This window comes from Neopelma chrysocephalum, unplaced genomic scaffold (genome assembly GCF_003984885.1).
Source record: "Neopelma chrysocephalum unplaced genomic scaffold, ASM398488v2 Primary Assembly neopelma1_22, whole genome shotgun sequence".
Taxonomy (NCBI): domain Eukaryota; kingdom Metazoa; phylum Chordata; class Aves; order Passeriformes; family Pipridae; genus Neopelma; species Neopelma chrysocephalum.
Genome location: NW_020897689.1, coordinates 18,369,466 through 18,375,910, shown reverse-complemented (window position 1 = coordinate 18,375,910; position 6,445 = coordinate 18,369,466).

Genomic DNA, 6,445 nt, shown 5'->3' with positions numbered 1-6,445 from the left:
GGACTATCTTCCACTGAAGTGTTTGGGAGAACAAAACACTCTGGAAGTTCTGGTATGAAACATCTGCTGAATAAAATAAGAAAAAACAACAAAAACTCCAGGGAAGTTTTGGGATATTTTCTTTGGTTTTGTTTCTCAAAGTAGGAAGCAAATAATTTTTAAAATATATTTCAAATGAAAGCTCGTGTAACCAAATGCATGACTCTAATTTGGTAAATGATAGTATTTCTCAAGCATAACAAAGTAGTGGAAAAATTAATCTCAAATTTGTTTTGAGTTAATAGTTTTACAAAGTGAAGAAGTGGTTGCATAATGAAACAAGGTTATCTGAATATGCAGTTCAAGAAAGTAATTTTTGTTGTCTGACTTATCTCCTCAAATTAAAATCCTCCTTGGTTCTCGTAACATTTCTACTGCTCTGGTAGACACAACATCTTAATGCTTTACAGCTACAGTGATAAAATCGTCACATCAAACATGATCACCTGCATTGTATGAGATCTGATAGAGAATAAATTTCATTGTCTCAATTGTTTCACAGACAAGTGCTTATGAAATTAAAGTCACTATGCAGATTCGCTGTGTAGAGTAAAGAAAAGTGTCTTTCTTTGTTTTAAAGTGTATTAATATTTTTTGTTGTTTTTTTAATGACTCTATTATGAAAGATGGAAAACAACTATTCATTATTGAATTTCTTTACGCCACACAAAGTTACTCTATGATATCCCGCCCTTCTCTGTCTCTTAGTTGACACATCCTGCTTTGTTTCATTGTTACTATTATGGTAGGTGTTTCATACTTATAATAATCTCTGTTAACCCTGATAATTTACAATTCTTCCTGGGAATGAGTGGCATCAGAAAATCAGAACCTGTTTGAAATATTGTTATGCATTGATTTATTTGGCTTGTTCTCAGAAGGAAACCATAGAATCATTGAATGGGTTGGAAGGGACCTTGAAAATCTCCTTGTTCCAACTCCCCTGCCATGAGCAGGGACACCTTCTACTAGACCACAGTGTTCAGAGCAACATCGAGCCTGGGCTTGAACACTTCCAGGGATGGGTCATCCACAGTGTTTCTGGGCAACCTCTCCCCTTAAAAAACCCCAAACTTACCTGCTCAACCAAAACAACCAGAGGTATATATTCACACAGAAAAGTTCTGGTCATCACTGATTCTTTCCCAGGCCATTAGTATCTCATATCAGCCTGTCATACATGACCTATCTACTTTGCCTCTCAATGCTGGTGAAAGAATCTTGACTGGAAGTGGCCAGGAGTAGTGGCTTCTCCTCTCAACTCAAGGTTAATTTATCGGGATATGAACTCTTCCTAGGCCCGTATTTTTTTTTAATCCACTTATACCCTCTCTTCAATTTTCTTAAAGTTTCTTTAATGGGTTAAAAGTAGTACCTTCTAAGAAATCAGCATGTGTTCCTCCAAACAGTGTACACCTTTTCACACTGATGCCTTAAACCCCTAAGGCTTTTTCATTTTTCTAATTTTATAAGCCTTACAAGTTTTATAGGTAATAGAAGTAGATTTTAGAAATAAACCCCTTTCTCCCTCCTCCCTGTAGTATCCCTTAGTTTATATTCCTCAATCCTTTCACCCCATTCCATACTCCCTATATCACCCTATCCCCATATCTAGTAGAAAATGTTTAGTCTTTTAGTCAAGGCAGGCCTGTCCTGTTTGGAGAACGCTTGTATCTTGGCCTAAACCGCAGGACAGAGTCAAAGAACTGGGTCACCCTGCTCTCTGTACGCTGAAGATGAAGAAGATGATGAAGAGGGGGTCCCAAAAAGCACCCCAGACCCAATTTCGAGAGGCGGGCCAGGGGGTGGACCAGGCCAAAAGTTAGAGGATGGACACACCTGGGATTGGCCAAATATTACTATAAATGTAACATCTCGGGCACAGCCCGGCGCACGCGCCGTGTAACATCTATTGCCTTGGCATAATTAAATCCCTTTCTTATCTCACCCCAGCTTACGGCTCCTGAATTTTTTCGTAACACCAGCTGAGCAGGCATCACACAAACCTTCAAAAGGATGAATTAAATTTTGCATTTAAGCTTTAAAAAAGTCATCCTTTACAATCTTGGTATTGTCAAAAGTCACTTAGTTGGTTTATAAAATGCCAGGATCATCCATTTTCTATATAACTGAATAGTAAAATGAAGGAAGGCTCAGTATTCTAAACACATTTTTCTTGCAACTTGTAGGTAGGTATCTGATTTTAGAGAAACCTAAGAATATAATAATAATTTTTGGTTTGTATGTAGCAATCCCTGATTTAAATATGATGTGCATAATTCCTTTTTTGGCAAGCTAGAAGGTAAGCATATAAGTGTGTATATAAACATAATGGCAGTTTATCTAGATTTTTTCTAATGTAAAACTCAGGCAAATTTATCATTTGTAGAAGGGGGATAGCAGCAGAGGGGAGAGGTTTTTCACAGGACAGCCTGAAGGACTTTGGCTTCAGGACAGCAGATTCAGTTAAGCTGTTGTTTGAAGACCATCTTCAGTATAATGCTGTTCTATATGTGGATACAGACCTTTTGCTATGTCAGTGTACTTGTCAACTCTTAAATGACTATAATTTCCTTAAATTATTATCTCTTCTCAGTACAGGAAAGAATAAAATTCTCTGTGAGTACAATTGTCTTGTCTTAGGCAATGTGAAGAGGCTGGTCCTCATGAAAGAGACAAATAAGTGTTCCTAATGAATCCCACATGCTATAGTACAAGATTCTTATTGGAGAAAGGATTGGGTAGAGACAGCTACCTAAAGCAGCTCTTTGAAGACAAGGTCAATATATAGTTCTTATAAATGCTGTGATGTAAATAGTTGTCTGATAAACTTTTAACTTAATTTTTGCCTCACTAATTTCCCATTAATCTTTCTTAAAAGCTGAGGTGTGTTAATTTACTTTGTGATTAAAATACTATGGTGGTTTTTATTTTTGTAACTTATTTTGTAGAATTAATAAAATAACAGATAATTGTTTTATTTAAACTTTACTTAATTACAGCTGGTATGATGTATTGTTTAACAAGTACCTAGGTGCCATGTTGGTAAGAATAGTAACTACATAAGCACCTAACTCAGATTGAATCTTCTAAAGCTTTTGGATATATGCTAGACTTGCCAAGTTTCAAAATAGTTTAAGAATGCTCAAGCTTTTATTAAAAGCACACAACTTTATTTCTACAGCAATCCAGTGCCATAAATTTAATGCCTCTTTTTATTTGTGAAGGTGACTCTACCATGATTCGTAGACCTGCAAGGCAATATGAAATGCACACAATAAAGATGACACTGTACTTTACCTTCTTCCATTTGCTGGGTGATGTTTTTAAAGCTCAAAGAAAAAAAAGATATTTGGAACCATATGGGCAGGATCATTTTTATGTTTAATATAAATGACTAAGAGCTGAACCAGCAGTGTGGGTCTTGTTACACTCACCCCCTTCAAGAGAAGTTGTCTCCAAACCACAAATCAGTCTTCACCTCCCCCATTTTTCATAAATGTACTGACTCGATTGACCACAATGACTGTGTGGGATTCAGGTGTTGTTCTAAGGTGCCTGCCCTCTTGCTGGTCTCCAGCTGGCTTTAGAAATAGCACTGGATTTTGTCCAAGATGATGAAAAGTAAATCTACACAAATAAAGCTGTCTTCTCACTACTATGAGTTTAAGTCCCAGAGCCAAGAATAAAGTCTAATGCTGTTCAGCTTCAACTTCACAGCCTCTAGGATGGTTTAAGGCAGAAGTCTGACATTTATGAAGTCTTTATAATTTTTGAAGACTGCTGAAACAGTAAAAGATAAAAGTAGTGCTTCTGAAGCCATAATTTTTTGCTGAATCCCCAGGGCTTGTTTCTCTCTCTTGAACAGTGTATGACTTTCCTCAGTGCTGGTGTTTTTCATGTAGAAGAAAAGGCAATTTTGAAGTATGCTTTGTGCTGAAATATATAATACAACAAAGTACCCTTTAGGTGGAGAAGAAAAGCCCCAGAGACTGTGATCCTAACACATGTATATATTTCTTTACCTATTCCTCTTTTGAGAATGTTTTAGACTAGACTACAGAAAATGTTCTGCTTAAAAATTGAGAGATTTGCAAAGATTCTGTAAAGGTGAACAAAGAATTGTGAATTCTTTCCTAGTGACTAGACATTAGAGTTTTCTATACGTGAGGGTGGCATCTCATGAATTATATTTGCATTGCTGTACTAAGGATGCCATATTATAAAATGTGAAATTAGTCAAATTGAACTAATTTTTCTTCTTTACTGTTAAAAACAATACTGAATAAAAATGGTTACTTAAGTGTACAGTAAGAATCACACTCTTGCAGTCATTGGATACAATTTAGTAGTTTGGTGAAGCCACTAACATGAAAAATTCAAATATTGAAGAAGTGTTGAAAAATTTAAGAATCTGTGTACTGTAAGAGTGGGAGTTGGACTTTATGGGACAGAGTTCTGAAAACCTAATGGAGACACTGATGAATTCAATTGAAGATCTCTTTAGAGGAGGAAGGCTGATTTGACATTGTGAAACCTGAAACCTATTAACCTGTACTTCTTGTTGTGATTTTAACTTTTTTGTTGCTTTATTGCTCTCACAGTCACAGTTGCAAATAACATACCTCACTTGTAAACAACATATTTCCTCTGCTTGTTTCTGTAAAAAACAAAACAAAACAAAAAAAAACCAAAAAAAAAAGTTGAGTGCTTCCATAGTTGTCTGTCAGTATATATAGTTATTCCTTCTGACGATGTAGAAATATTGCAGACTAAAAAAGGTCAGTTTCATACACTAAAACTTTCAAAAGACTTTTGAGGTTAGAATGGCCTATTTCTAGTTGTTTTTCTATTCTTACCATTTTTACTATAATGCCCACTCTTTACAAATTTTTATTACCGTCTTTAAAAAAAACAACAAACACATCAAACTTTAATTTTGAAAATTAAATCTATTTTCCAGGATGATGCAGAGGAAGCAAAGAACCGATAGAGGACTTCAGTTTTCCTGTGGATAGCAGTTTATGATTTGGAACAAGCACTCATTAATTCAGGAAGGTAGAATGAAATGTTAACATTTAAGTATATTGCTGTAAGAAATACTATAAATGTCCAGAAAAGTAAAGTGTGTTGCCATATTATTTCCCTATAAAGCTTAATCAGTCATGTTCAAATTCAGGAGACAATTCAGTAACTTCATTATCCAGCACAGTAACTTGGAAAGCCCCATTCAGCTTTACGGATTTAGTACATTGTTCAAAATGGAATCCTGAAAGTCGTTCAATTTGAAATAAGAAAAAAGTTGTTTTTTTTCATACTTTAAAATTGATCATCTACAAAATTCATCCAACATTTTATGCTGAGTTTTATTTTCCATTTCTTATGGCCTGCAAAGAGTCCCTGAACTTTTAGTGAACTCATTACAAGCTATTTGCAACCACACTTAGACAGTTGTAGTTATTAAAACGTAGCTTGACATATATGTTGGAAATGTGCATAAATGAAGAAATGAAAGTTGGAAAAGACACCAATAAGGAATAAACCACATGTATTTGCACATACCCACACCTCACATGTATATATATTCACACATGTATGTGGGCATTCTTGCACACATGTGCCTACATGCATGTTTATATGTTCATGCACATATATGCTTATCTGCACCCATATCTATACACTTACACATCTCTACATACACATCCATGTTTATGTGCATGCACATACATGTGTACACCCATGCCCATTTGTGCACACATATATGTTCGCATACATGTGTGCATATTTCCCTCCACATGTGTGGATATTTCGGTAATACTGCAGCCAAATAGTATCTTCCAAGATGTAAATAGAATAATGAAATACTTTGGTAAGGTCTTCCTGTCCATAAAAAAAAAATAGGGAAGGAAGAATAAAGATAATTGTTGGGTAACATGAACACAAAGGAACTGTTAGAAGCAAAGATTAAAATTTGGTGACAAATATGAGAGGAAGAAGTGTCATCAATCAGCGAGGAACTCCTAGACTATAAGCCACCTGGAAAGGGAATCAAGGCAACCTAGTCGACACATGAAGAAGTTAGTTCTTAGAACCATTTTTAAAAGCTATGGTAGGACATGATTATTTTTGCCAAGTGGAAGTGATGATTCAAGAAACAGAATAAAATAGGATGAAGATTTAAGCACCCGCTTTGACTGAATAGGGGTATAGAAAAGGTTGTATTTAGCAATCTTGTGCAAAAAAAAGAAAACTCAGAAAGATTTAGACATATCCTGCAGCTGAGGATTTATCAGGGTCAAAAAAAGATGCCTGGAATTATATGCCTGGCAGGCCATATAGCAGTTAATAGGATCTACAGTCTTACAGTGTTACATTGATGGATAGGAGAGCTGGCTCAGAGGGGTAA